Source organism: Pinus tabuliformis, chromosome 2_2 (assembly GCF_031772625.1).
Source record: "Pinus tabuliformis cultivar Carrire ecotype Pingquan chromosome 2_2, CPIR1, whole genome shotgun sequence".
NCBI classification, from domain to species: Eukaryota; Viridiplantae; Streptophyta; class Pinopsida; order Pinales; family Pinaceae; genus Pinus; species Pinus tabuliformis.
Window position 1 is genome coordinate 937,123,467 of NC_142300.1, and position 15,898 is coordinate 937,139,364.

General features: G+C 32.3%; 1 pseudogene; it reads right to left on the reverse strand.

The window, feature by feature from the left end:
- Nucleotides 1–1,052: 1,052 nt before the first annotated feature.
- LOC149196234 (polyadenylate-binding protein RBP45A pseudogene) lies at nt 1,053–2,468 on the reverse strand (annotated as a pseudogene).
- Between the last annotated feature and the right edge of the window lie 13,430 nt (nt 2,469–15,898).

Consider the following 15,898-nt stretch of genomic DNA (forward strand, 5'->3'; position numbering starts at 1 on the left):
TCTACAAATTAGTGTTAATTCATGTCTTTAAAAAGTAACAATACATATGAAAATTTTGTAACTATGAGGCCCTAGAAAATTTAGTGACTGGAGTGAATTGTTATTCCTAAAAGGGGTGATATGAAGTTTTATAAAATGTTATTTATAAGGGTTGATATCAATCTCTACCAAGTTACTGTTTTTAGTTGATTTTTTATTCAAATGCTTGTAAAAGTAGTAAAGTTATTTAATCTTAATCAGTTTAAACTATTGCAGAGAACTTTCAACTTCACCTATTAAAAATACAAATACCTTATAATAAATATTTTTCTCCATAGCTTATTAAAAATACAAATACTTTTTATTAAGTATTTTTCTCCATAACTGAAATACATATCCAATATAAAAAGAGAAAAAATTGAAACTCAATAACCCTATATGATATAAAAGAACAAAAAAAATTCAATAACCATATACCATGAACAAATATTTTTTGTTAATGATTAAAATTACTAAATTTATTATTTAGAAATAGCAGATTGAAAAATAAAAAACAATGACCAAAAAATCTATAACGAATTTACTGTGGCTGCTGTAACTGAAACTAATTTACTGAAAAATCTATTAAGTAATTTACTGTGGCTGTTGTAACTGAAACTAATTTACTGTGGATGCCGCTGATAGTTTGCATTTGGAGCCATATTAATGAACATATTTGGGTCTTGAGGTTGCGTGCCATAAGCATAAGCAACATTATTTGGTTGTGTGGAATAACTATAATCAGCATTTGATCCTTGGATACCACCATAATAAATCCCACTCCATGGATTTGGATCTGTTTGTTGAGGCTGTGTGACATAACCATAACCACCATTGTATCCTTTTCCACCACCATAATATGCCCCGTTCCATTGATTTGGATCTGGTTGTTGTGTTTGAAAAGACCTTGCACGCTTCACTTGTTTATTTCTTCTCCAAGAAAGCCGAATTGGTCTCTGACCAAGAACTGTACCGTGTAACATTTGCAATGCTAACTGTGCAGATGCCCTGTTGCTGCTTTAACTGAAACTAATTTACTGTGGATGCTGCTGATAGTTTGCGTTTGGAGCGATATTAATGAACATATTTGCGTCTTGAGGTTGCGTTGCATAAGCATAACCAACATTATATGGTTGTGTGGCATAACTATAATCAGCATTGGATCCTTGGATACCACCATAATAAATTCCACTCCATGGATTTGGATTTGTTTGTTGAGGCTGTGTGACATAACCATAACCAACATTGTATCCTTGTCCATCACCATAATATGCCCCATTCCATTGATTTGGATTTGGTTGCTGTGTTTGAAAATGCCCTGCATGCTGCACTTGTTTGTTTCTTCCCCAAGAAAGCCTAATTGGTCTCTGACCAAGAACTGTACCATGTAACATTTGCAATGCTAACTCTACATATGCCCTGTTGCTAAACTGGACAAATCCACACCGCTTGCCGAAAGGTATCTTTGCATGCACAAGCTCACCACACTGGCCAAATGTCTCCATCAGCATTTCCACTGTCACATGGGGATCTAAGCCACCAACAAACGGAGTAGTATTGTTTGGATCATTCTCTGGGTCCAACTCGACCACTTGAGGAGGATAGGGTTGCTGCACTTGTTTGTTTCTTCCCCAAGAAAGCCTAATTGGTCTCTGACCAAGAACTGTACCATGTAACATTTGCAATGCTAACTCTGCAGATGCCCTGTTGCTAAACTGGACAAGTCCACACCGCTTGTCGAAAGGTTTCTTTGCACGCACAAGCTCACCATACTGGCCAAATGTCTCCATCAGCATTTCCACTGTCACATTGGGATCTAAGCCACCAACAAACAGAGTAGTATTGTTTGGATCATTCTCCGGGTCCAACTCGACCACTTGAGGAGGATAGGGTTGCTGATAAACAGTAGTTTGCTTTGTTATGGCAGGAGCTATTCGCATAGGTCTGGAGGAACAACATATTCCATTCATTTCTGTTATAGCCCTAGCCTGCTCATTCCCATCCCCAAATGTTACAAACCCATATCCTTTTGAACGGCCTGTAACCCTATCAGTAATGACCTTTGCTCCTTTTACAGATGGGTATCTGGCTCTGAAGGTCTCTCGCAGCAGCTCATCTGTGTCATCGGATGCCAAATCTCCCACTAATATAGTACAATATTCAGAACGATTTTCTCCACCAGTATTCGTTGCCCAATTTAGCCTGTAAAATTGTTAAGCCCTGGGCATCTCTACACCATTGTAATTTTGGAGAACCATCGAGGCTATTGCATTGCTTGCAAAATCCAAGAAGCCATAACCCTCTGAATGTCCAGTCTGCTTATTGCGTATGATCTCAAGGGAAAGAAGGTCCTGGGTAGAAGCAAAACATTCGTGCATATAATTCTTATCCATCCAATGCTGCAAACCTCCGATCCAGAGGGTACTAATATCGTCGGGCGAGTTCACTTCTTGCCGGGATTGCTGCACCATAACCTGAGGATGAGGTTGGGGTTGTTGGGGCATCATCAATTGTTCTTGATATTGTTGCTGCTGGGAATTGATCGTGGGCTCTGCAGTGGGATCTGGCTGCATCATTCTGAAATATTTAAAAGAATGCCAGAAAAATCTCCCTGACACAGTGCACTGCAGGAAATCTATGGCAACTCGAAAGGTACACAACAATTCTATGAAGGTTGGGTAGGTTTTAATCGAGACTTCACTTCAGAGAGCTACAGCTTCAGTCCACTTCTATGCTCGAAAGAAATACTAGAAAGTAAGACTGTATGTTGGTAATAGAAAATGTGATGCTTCATTTTGTTGGGGTTTGTTGAACTTAAATGTATTAATTTAAAGAAAACATTAAAGAATGGAAATGAGATTCTTATTTATGATCGTGCCTTTACAAGAATTTGATATTTTTTTAGTAGGCAATCTCTATGGCTCGATATTTCTCAATTAGCTTTATAATAAGCATGTCACTTAATTAGGTTTATAATAAGCATGTTACTTATTTTGAAGAATGTTAGAAATCATTGGGGTGATGAATATCGCAATTAATATAATTTTTTTTAAAATATATATGATTTTTTGAGAGAATATATAATATTATTGTGTGTAATTTTATATAAGATTAGATCCATAATAATGATAAACATAGTATAGTATGTGCTACCTTGTTACAATAACATTGTCATTTTTTAATATTGAATTTCATTAATGTTGATGTTATGATACATGACACTTGTGGGGTGTTCTTACCTATCAACATATAGCATACCATTTACATTACTAGATTTTTACATTTTTGGAGTCACTTTTGATCACGGCAATACTTGACAATATACTCCTATTAAAATTATTACATTACATATTGTAATAAAATTCAGTTTGTAGAATAAACTTGATTAATATTTTCTTATTAAAGTTATCAAAAAGAGTCTTAATATCCACATTCCAAGGTACCAAACCAAAGCCTATGATTCTAGAAATAAATTTCTATACTCCAAAAATGGATATTCCAAATTATTAATACTCCAAAAATTGAAAGATTCACATCAATATAATTATTAGTAAATATATAATCACCTACATATAGGGTGGTTAGTATGTGAGGAAATCTTGTCCTTTAATATTGTATTTAAAAATAATAAAATATTATTTCCATTAAAAATATATAAAAATAAATAATAGAAATAAAATAAAATAAAAAATCTTTCAACATGAAGCATACATAAAACATATCTTTGTATCTTACTTTTACATCAATTTTATATAGAGAAAGTAATTGAAAATAAAAAATTCCTAATTGTGCCAATAGGCATGTCTATTTCTAGATAGACCTTTCAAAATTGTAATATAATTATTAGTAAATATTAGGTGGATGTTAGAGAATTAAGTTCCATGGAATATGTTGGAATATTCATATTTAGTTATGCTCTTTTAATTAATTTATCTCAAATTAATTAATTAAAAAATATGTCATATCAACAATTACTATGTTGGGTATATGGTGTTGATAAGTCATGGTATTGGCCCATGGCATTGTAACAAAATATATTTACAAGTTAAAGATTTCCATGGTAAGATGGAGGTGAATCTCCATGATTAAGAATATTATTTAACTCACACATTAATTATGTTTATAATAATTATAATTTAAAATTTAGTTAAAATTTACTATTATTTTTTAATCAAGGAAATGTGATGTGTCATGGGATAAGTGTTTTGATGCTTATCATGGATTGATGTCTATTGACATTTACCAACTATTTAATTTATATGGTTGCACTAGTTTAGTTTATAATTTCTTTCCTTCACTACTCAAAATCAAATTAACACATTGCATCTAAAAATAATATTGTATTATGCTCCAAATCAAGAAATGTGTAAGTGACATAAAAAAACAGCAAAAGCAAAAGACTAAATTTAAACCCGCAAAAGACTAAATTTTGGTTTAAATGAAATAATATATATGTTGAGTAACATCTCATATATATATAAAAAGAAAGAAAAATACTTGTTACCTTTCAATACGAGGAAAATATATATTTAAAAATATATGAATAAAAAAAATAATATTTTGTCTGCAAGGGGTAGCTCAAGTGGCAATGGCCGTGGAAATAAAGTCTCACTCTCACAAAGTCTCACAAAACCGGAGATATACATGTAGAAATTCGAAAATGAAAGGGTCCTACCAAGCTTACAAAAAAAAATATTAATATAAACAATATATTACGTAAATAAAATATTTTAATATATATATATATATATATATATATATATATATATATATATATATATATATATATAGATAGATAGATATAGATATAGATATAGATATAGATATAGATATAGATATAGATATAGACCCAAATATCAAGCTTTATATGCAAATTATCTGAAATAAATCTACGTTAATTACACTGGCAAATTATGCCACTTTCCCATTCATTAAATTTTCTTTTGGTGGTAAAGAAACATCTTAAATTTCCTCTTGGGTCGTGTAGCCTCCCTATCTTACTTTTTCCTAAAATGCAAACCCCACAACATAATATGCCATTTATGCCATTTTTGGCTTAGGCTGGGACTACGAGGTTTCTGCTCTTGTAACAGTGTACCCACTCAATAATTATTCCCTCTTTTCTCGTAATCACCTTCCAATCTCTGTGCTTCCAACTTGAGTGATGTTGACATATCCATGTTGTAAGTGTGGATTGAGTGAGGCCAGAAGTTTAAGCACGGTTTTAAAGTGTTAAATAATGAGAGTGAGACAAGAAGTTTAATCATGGTTTTAAAGTGTTAAATAATGAAATTATATATATACTAGCAATTGCTCCAAAAGGTGCAAGGAGAGGCCGATAGAATTGTTAAATTGAAAAGGTTGACTTTGTTTTGAAATAATAATTATTGTATTAGATTTAAGTTGTTTAGTGTGTTTGTGTTAAGTTGGTAATATAAAATCAAAATAATAATTGAAATATTGAGATGATGAAAGTCCCATAGTTTGTCTATACATATCAAACAAGCCCCTCAATTCTCTACTTGCCCCTTAGGTTCTCTACATTTTGCATATCCTTTCATACATCACAAAAAATAAATAAATAAATTTTATGGGGATTTGAATTTGATATCTAATTTTAACATGCTATTGTTGCATTTTCATTAAAGTAGAATTTCTCTCATTTATATATATGTTTACTATATGTAGTAATTCAAAAAAAAATATTATTAAATATGTTCATTGATTTTTTATATATATTATTATTTTTAATATATATTTTTAATCTAGTATATAAAATTTTGATATGATAAAATGAATTATAAACTTACATACTTAGAGATTGTTAACATGAGACCATTGAAAAATGCTTATAAATTTTCTCAATTTACTAAAACATGTTTGGTTTTCCCAATTTACTAAAACCATACACAAGTCTCTGCACAATTTGGTAGGACTCACCTATTCTTCAAAGAACCTATTAGTGTTTTTCCCTTCTAGGGTCTGCCATGGGTGTTTACATCTTTTCCATAAGGTAACAAAGTCTAGCTTGTTGTCTCTGTCTCTCTTGAATATATACTAATAATTATTCATGAGGAATATATGTTGACAAAAGAAACATGCACTAATAATCAAACTTAAGAATAATATTGTTAATAACAATATTTTAATGTATATATAAAATAAAATAAAGTAATTTAAATTTAAAAATTTCTTATATTTTCTTTAGATGTGTCATTTATTTCATTTTTAAGATGGAATTGATATATAAGATATAAAAATAATAATAATAATAATAAAGAAAAGTTTAATATAGGTTATACATCAAATATTTGAAGATGCATGTTGAGTAAAAGATTTTAACATCAAACATATAGAGAGAGAAAAAGTGAGAGAATTCTTATTCCATTAATAAATTCTTTCTAATTCAAGGTATAAGGGAACTCATGATTAATTTGAATTTGGTATATAAAAGAATATTAATAATAAAAATAATTAAATATATGCAAGGAAGAAAAAATATTAATAACAAAAATATTTAATATGTGTGTAAAAAGAATGTGTGTTGCTCAAAACCAACATAGATCCGTCTAACTTCAGATCTACCAAACATAGATCCATCTAACTTCAGACCTATCAAGAGTTGAGAGGAATAAATCTATTAAGGTGCAAACCTTTATTCCTCTGCTTGGTAAATTAAATCCCCATAGAAATTATTTTTAAACATATATAAAAAAATCCCCATTATTATTATTATTATTAAATATATAAATTGTTATGTCTACTACATTCTAATTATAAATAGTGATTAAGTCCACATTCTAATTATAAATTTTTATTAAATCCACATTCTAGTTATTAAGTCCACATTTTATTGAGTTGAAGATTAAGAAAATAAAAACAATACAAATTATTAAAACATATTTAGAAAGAAAAATACATTTAACACTTTCTAAATGTTACCTAATTATTCCACTTTTTAATTTTTTTAAATTTAGTGATTTTTTTTAACTTATATTTTTTTATATTATTTAAAATATGTTTTTAAATATATAAATACATTCAATGTGAAAAAAAACTTGTAAAATTGTATAAATTCCATAAAAAGTTCATCCAAAACTCATAACAATTAGACTACCATTATGCAAAAACAACTTTTATTTTTTTCGGAAATTTTATAGAATTATTTTTTTAAAAACTTTATAAAACATAACTTGACCATGGAAGAAGGAAAAAAAAAGATATTGTATATAGATTGGGAGCCCCATAATTTTCCATAATTTTCCACAATCCACATTGCCAACTTCTGCACCTGTATTGTGATGCTGTTGCAGCATATAAAATCTTGCAAATGTATCATTGGTCGGTAAACCCAAATTTCCAAAGGAAGGAATATGTTGTTGTGGGTGGCAAAATTGCTTCAGCTCTATGCTTCTCGGGAGTCCCTGAAGTAAATTTCCCTAACTGTTCATCAATGGTTGCCCAAATTTGCCTCTATTTAAAGGATTAGAGTTTACACCATGAAATGTTGCTTGTAAAAGCAGTGTCTGATCAATGTTTGGCAGGCCCAACCCATTGTTTGGATTCACTTGTCCAAGAAGTTCAGCTGGTAATGTCACCAGTGCTTGACGTGATTTTTGACCTGATGCCGCAAGCCTTTGAAGACCCAGCCTTCCAAGTAAACCCATAGGTCCAACACCTGCGTCTGTAGTTCCCCAAAAGAAGAGTTCATTCCACTTGGCTGTTGTGCCGCTCCACTTGACCTTTTCAGATATAGCCTATATTTCTGAGCAGTGAAATAATAAGACCAATTAAAAAGTTACATTGTTCTCAGTTGTAAATTCTAATAATATGACAACAATACTGAAAAAAGCAAATATATTAAATACAGAGTAAAGTCAATTGAATGATGAATCCTTTCCCCTATCTCCTCTCTTAATTTTAACTCTCCAATAAATACATACAACTCAGTTATGAACAAGAACCCAATAATAGGCACAACGTAATTGTGATGAAATAGAAAGGATCTAGCATAAACTCTAATAGCAGAGTTTGTGGAAGCTATAGTTCCGCACAATGTGACAACCCCATAAAAAAAGAAAGGATTGCTGAAAGGTTCAGCATCAGGTCAAATGAGTTCAATGAAGCCAATTACATCTAAAAAATACATGCCCACTTCCATATGAAACAGAGAGCAATAGGCATATAAGACAACCACAAAATATTTCAATCACGTTAATCTAAGATGAATTAGATAGGGAAACAAGGAGTTAAGGCATGAAGGTAGGTCATATAAGAAATATTGAAGACTACAGAAATTTTAGACAAAGCCATAATCAGCAGCAACATGACAGGAAAATATTTAAATGAAAAAAATGAAGCTGCAATTACTAGTAACATAATCAAGGAAAACTGCCCACGGGGCATAGAACAGTCATCAATAGGTTGCACTGTTAAGAAACTCCTTGTGTGAAGGTCACCACTACAAAACCCCGTGGTTCTGCTAACAGATACAATTAAATTAAAAAAAAAAACAATTAAAAAAGAAAAGGAAAACTGTAGCTAATAACATCAGCATAATATCAAAACAATTGCAAGAAGAAATCCGACAATTTCACAAAAGCATGAAACCAAGATGAAAGATCAGTATCAAACACTAGTGACTACAAACCTTAAATTCTTCTTCTACTATAGTCTTTATGAAATTATTTTTCTTCCTTTTAAATAAATCTATGGAAACCTAGGTTGCTTAAATTTTTACTCGCGTTGGATGTCTCTGCGTCTAAAGATTAACCTATCTTCTAAATTTGAGTTAAATGCCCTCTTCCTTTTGCTTAGTTTTTTAAGCATGCCAGATATCTCTGTGTCTCAGAGGGTTAACTTGTTTCTTCTAAATTTAAATTTGAAGACCTCTCATTCAATCAAGATAGTTTTAAGTTTTCTTTAAAATAAAAAATGATTTTAACCTAAATTTACAAAAATCACCATGTTCTGCCTGATCTGCCTGATCATTGCTGATATTGCCTCCAGTTTACATATAAGTTCATACTAACTCCAATGGCTATTATAGTCGGTAATTAAGCTACACAAATTAAGCGGTTCAATACAAATGTTGTTATGGGAATTGAGGTTGATCTGAAACTGCTAGAATCTTTTGCAGATACTCAATTTCATGACAGTGGCTTGGATGAGCTTGAAGGTGCAACAAATCCAAAAAAGTCTTTGTTAGAGGCAAGGCAGTGGGTTAGTCTTTTATTAAACAACCATCCAGGGAATTTCATGAATCCTGTTATAAGGGAGAAGCATTATAGTTCTTTGGATTACAGAAAGGTGGTCATGATTTCTGAGAAATACAAAGATTCATTTGATAGACTCTTTGGAACCTTTGGTATGTGAACTTTGAAGCAAAATGCAAAGAAAAAATCACTTGAGACATTGATAAAGAGACTGAGAGAGTTGAGTTGATGTAATGATGAAAATGCTTTATTTATGGAGTTGGAAAATCATCATTTTGTAGGGTTAATAACCTTGTCTAATAATCATCACTGGAAAAGAGGCCATTGCCTCAATTCTTCTTCTTTCTAAGTTCCTCGTCCTATTGTTTTGTAGTCACCATCAATAGTCACAGCTGATGTTCTGGTAAAATATTCCTCCTCGAGAGCAATGGAATCTTAGTTAATAGACATTTATAACAAATTCTTGTGAATTGTGGAGGATGGAGAACATTGTACATCAAGATGGGGCTCCATTCATGTATTATCACACTTACAATGTAAGCCTTCCAGGCCCATGTATTCATGATTTTTCCTTTTTATTGTAGAAAATATATCTAAAACAGCTAGGACAACATTTGAAATTCTCAAATTCTCTTCCTTTTTTGGTTGAAGCATGTCAACATTTTTAAATACCTGTGAATGAATCTAGACCCTAAGAAATACATGTTGAGTCAGAAAGTCTTGTGGTTTTCTTTATGTTCTTCTTCATTTACATGATGCTTTGTTCTCTTTTTCTCTTCCAATATAAAGGACTTACATTCCGAGTCTGTTTTGTCTCCTATATCTTTTACTCTATTTCAGATTTAATAAGTTGTACAATATCAATAGCAGCTCAGAAGGTGGGCCGGCAGGTAGTGTAGACTCCAAATATCACAGAGGTTCTATCAACCTATATTGTGAGCTGTCTGATGCATTATACTTGTCTACTATCAGAAAACAGTGGCTGGATTCCTATTATGTAACATGGAGCTGGCATTTTGTTCCTTTTGATTCAAAAGTTTCAAATTCAACTTGCCATTAGATCTTATCTAATTATTTTTTAACCTACATGTTTGAAACCACCATACCCACTATTAAATCCCCTAATGTTGAACGCAGTTTCTGCCGCTTCTTTGTTGATTTTCCTAGGTGTTTGATTCAAGAGCACATATTTTGAACCTGAGAATTAATTATGAATGAATGAAATGTCTCTACATTGATAAGGACGATTGAATGCCAATGCAAATATATATTACCTTTCTTTGGGATATCAAGTCCTGCTTTAGCATTATTGTGAACAGATGGCAGAGTGCAAGGAAACCATCTGATGCTTCCCAAAGTTGGACTTTTGCACCAACATTTGTGTATGCATTTCAACTTCCAGGGCTATTGTCCCTCGCTCTCTTGATTTAACATTAGCCAATACAAAGAGGCTCTGGAAGAGATGCGGCACTCAACCAGACAAGAATATATTACGTCTCTGAGGAGGTACATGGTTTTCTTAATGTATTTTATTTATTTAAAACATGTGTATATATTGTCCCATATATTTTGGATATTTTCAATGAGAAAATTTTCATTAATCCACTAAGTTTCACATTTTTTTTAAGAAGTAATAGGCAGTTGCTTTGATTAATTTTGTAGAAATAGTAGTGGCTTTTCAAGGGGTGCATCAAAATATCCACTGAGTTTCACATTTTTTTAAGAAGTAATAAGCAGTTGCTTTGATTAATTTTGAAGAAATAGTAGTTGCTTAAGGGGTACATCAAATTATCAGGGAGTAACCAGGTATGCATTTAATTTGATGAAAAATTTTGGATTATTGTGTGAACTTATAACCACTAAAGCTTCACTCAATGACATATCAAAGAAATCACATAAAATAAACTGCGTCTTTATATTTCAAACTGAAAGACATTCTTTTATTTTTCCTCTTAGTGTTAAGAGAAGCTACTCCATGGTATAAGTTGAAGTCTATAAAACAATGAAATCTGCCAATTACAAAGGTAGACATCACATGTCCAGCCAAATACCAGTGATTGCTAGATTGCTTCAGAGCTGGAGATTGGTCTTTTTTTTCCTAGGTGGCTATGATCAAGAAGAGAACGATGCGAGAGCTTATGATATGGAAGCTCTCAATTACTGAGGACTTAGAACAACTACAAACTTTCCTGTATGACTGTTGATGATATGGCAGCTCTCAAATACTGGGGACCTAGAACAATTACAAACTTTCCTGTATGATTTTCTGTTAATACTGGATTCAACATAATTGTAAAATAATTAATATTTATGTAGCTCTAATATATCATACACCATAAAATTTGCCATGTTTAATGTGCTTCAGCCATCCTGTGCATCAAGATATGTATAGCGGAGATTCCTGAGGGATTTTAAGTGCCTTAAAGAGTCTCTACCTTTTTTAAATTGTTTTTCATTAGTTGTACATTTGAATGAAAACAATGTGTTTTTCTGTTCTGCTCTCTTAATTCCCTTGGTGTTGCCTTTTAAGCATAATTATTGAGAAAACCATATAAACTAGTTAGTGAGCCTTATGAAAAGTAACAACGTTGAACCATAGAAGCCCACTTGGTCATATATGAGAGTTGCATTACCCAAATTGAATTTGAAGTTTCCTTGATGCAATATCTATAGGAGTCACGAGTTTTGTCATTTAGTAAATTACTCTAAGTAAGAAGAGTTACAATTGTGGAAGCATATGTTTGCGTAAAAGTTAACCGATACCCAAATTGAAAATACGATTGAGATTTTAATATATATATATATATATATATATATATATATATATATATATATATATATATTATATATATATATATATATATATATATATATATATATATATATATATATATATATATATATATGAATAAAATATTTTAGACTGTACATCTTATATGGTTTCCAATATTCATTATTTTCTATTTTTAATATTTTTTACAAAAATACTTGTACTTTTTAATATATATATCTATATATATATATATATATATATATATATATATATATATATATATATATATATATATATATATATATATATATATATATATTAATAAAATATTTTAGATGGTACATCTTATATGGTCTCCAGCATTCATTATTTTGTATTTTTAATACTTGTACTTTTAAAAACGAAGTTGCTCAAAAAAAGCCAGAATGGCAAGGTGCCCCCGAATATTGGTTTATTGCCCTATTTCTCAAAAGTTTAATAACCACATATAAGCATTTAAATAAGTTTCATTTCAAATTGTAGTTAATTGCAGTATCCTCCACATTTGTGAAAGAGATTTAACCTTTAATTTTTGAAAAAAAAATTGGAAGTGGAAAAAAAGGGTCCATGGTTGCCTGGTAAAGAGTTCTAAAACCGTGAGGGTTTGTAGCAAATCGCTCTTTCCGCATTCACCAGAAGAGAAAATCCAAGAGAAGGGGACAAACATGTCAAATCTCTTCTTATATGGTTGGTTGCAGAGCAATTTACACTTTGAGATATGTAGAAGAAAGTCGCATATCTCAAAGTCACAAACAATATATGAAGAATCAAGATGCATTGAAATGGTGATGGACTGGATGTTCTATGGCACCACTTGCCATAGAAATTTCCAGAATTTGCCACTCGAACAAATAATGACCACTCGCCATTGAAATTTCCATTGCATCAGGAGCATGGCACGACTAAATTAATTGGAAATTGCAATTGCATGACACATATCGCCAGGGTCAAAGGAAGGCCTATCAGTCTAATTAAATACAAAAATAACTATTTTTAAAATAAAGTTTTATAAATTAGTGTTAATTCATGTTTTTAAAAAGTAATAATATTTGAAAGAGAAAGCCTATCGGTCTAATTAAATAAAAAATTTAACTATTTTAAAATAAAGTTTTATAAATTAGTGTTAATTCATGTTTTTAAAAAGTAAGAAAATTTAGTTAGTGTAGAGCATTGTTATTCCCAAAAAGGGAGTTATGAAGTTTTATAAAATCTGATTTTTATTTTTTTGGTAATCACCTCCCAATAGCTGTGATTTCAACTTGAGTGATGTTGACATATCCACTATTTTTAGTTGATTTATTTTAATTCAAAAACTTGCAAAAAATAATAAAATTGTTTAATCTTAATCAATTTAACCTATTGCAGAGAACTTCCAACTTTACCTATTTAAAATATAAATACCTTCCAACTTCACCCATTTAAAATACAAATACCTTTTATTAAGTATTTTTCTCCATAACAAGAATACATATTCAAAATTAAAAATAAAAAATAAAAAATTGAAATTCAATAAGTACAAAAATTCGAACCATATACCATGAACAACTATTTTGTTAATAATTTAAAATATTAAATTTATTATTTCGAAATAGCAGATTGAAACATAAAAACAATAACCAAAAAATCTATGACTAATTTACTGTGGCTGCTGTAACTGAAATTAATTTATCTATAACTAATTTACTGTGGCTGCTGTAACTAAAACTAATTTACTGTGGATGCTGCTGATAGTTTGCCTTTAGAGCGATATTAATGAACATATTTAGGTCTTGAGGTTGCGTGGCATAAGCATAACCAGCATTATATGGTTGTGTGGCATAACCATAATCAGCATTGGATCCTTGAATACCACCATAATAAATCCCACTCCATGGATTTGGAAGTGTTTGTTGTGGTTGTGTGACATAACCATAATCAACACTGTATTCTTGTCCATCACCATAATATGCCCCATTCCATTCATTTGGATCTGGTTGCTGTGTTTGAAAAGGCCCTGCGCGCTGCACTTGTTTCTTTCTTCCCCAAGAAAGCCGAATTGGTCTCTGACCAAGAACTGTACCATGTAACATTTGCAATGCTAACTCTGCAGATGCCCTGTTGCTAAACTTGACAAATCCACATCGCTTGCCGAAAGGTATTTTTGCATGCACAAGCTCACCATACTGGCCAAATGTCTCCATCAGCATTTCCACTGTCACATTGGGATCTAAGCCACCAACAAATAGGGTAGTATTGTTTGGATCATTCTTTGGGTCCAACTCGACCACTTGAGGAGGATAGGGTTGTTGATAAACAGTAGTCTGCTTTGTTATGGCAGGAGCTATTCGCATAGGTCTGGAGGAACAAAATATTCCATTCATTTCTGTTATAGCCCTAGCCTGCTCATTCCCATCCCCAAATGTTAAAAACCCATATCCTTTTGAACGGCCTGTAACCTTATCAGTAATAACTTTTGCTCCTTTTACAGATGGGTATATGGCTCTGAAGGTCTCTCGCAACAACTCATCTATGTCATCAGATGCCAAATCTCCCACGAATATAGTAAAATCTTCAGAACGATTTTCTCTACCATTTTTTGTTGCCCAATTTAGCTTGTAAAATTGTCCAGCCCTGGGCATCTGTACACCATTGTAATTTTGGAGAACCATCTGGGCTGCTGCATTGCTTACAAAATCCAAGAAGCCATAACCCTCTGAAAGTCCAGTCTGCTTATTGCGAATGATCTTAAGAGAGAGAAAGAGGAAGGCGAGATCACGATTGTAGTTTTTGGCAGGCAGATACTGCCTCAGATCATATTGGCCCTCAGCGGCCTTCTGCTGCTGGGGTTTGAGCAATATGGATCCACCAGAAGAGGAAGATCATCATCACACAGATCACTAGCAAGAATTAGAAGTAACAAAAAAAGCTTTTGCTTCCCTTATCTCTACAATGGGTCCAGCGAAGAACGGAGCGTCAGTTTCAAATTTTGTTTAAAAAATGGAAGAAATACCAGAAATATCTCTCCCTCCAGCACTCCCAAGAAAAGCAGCACTCTCCGTGGCAGAATGAGGGTTAGCAGGGTAGTTTACTGGGTTGTAACCATCACCCAAGACTGTGAAATTGGGTAGAAAGAAACTGGGTTGTAGCAACATCCGGGAAGATCTCAATCAGATTTTGTGGTAGAAGTTACTACACCTTCCAATTCGAAACCAAATAGGACTGAGATCTGATATTCAGGAACGGTCCATATTTAATGGATACAAGAGGACTGTATTTGAAAATATGAACATCGGACTTTGACCTAGAAATGGATGTCCCAAATGCTATTTCAGTATGGGTAAGATTGCCGCATCTACGTCTCCACTACTGGGGAGATGATTCAGTCAAAGCAATAGGAAACGCAGTTGGGAAATACATAAACATATGTGAATCTAAAGAAAACATGCATGCATGCGCCTGAATCTGCATGGAAGTGGATCTAGGAAAAGGTCTCCCTGAAGCTATCAAAATAAAAGTGGATTAGTGGACGCACATACAACAGTTGGATTATGAGCAAATCCCCTTCAAATGTAAGGTATGTCATGAATACAGTCATTTTGCAAATAGATGTACAAAAAATAGAGAAAATGAAAATGAAAAGATTGAGGATCCAGAAAATAAATGGGAACAGGTCAAATGAAAGAAGATAGCCAACAAACAACCAGTCTAGCTCTCCTCTCAACCCTCACAATCTGCTGAAGCCTTCTCCCTCTCGCCAAAAGCAAACTTAGCTAGCCAAAACCCCTTTGATCCTCTGCTCACATCAGACCCCCATCCCTGGAGCCAAAGCTAGATCTAGATCTAGATGTCGAACCCCACACTCTCCAATCACCCA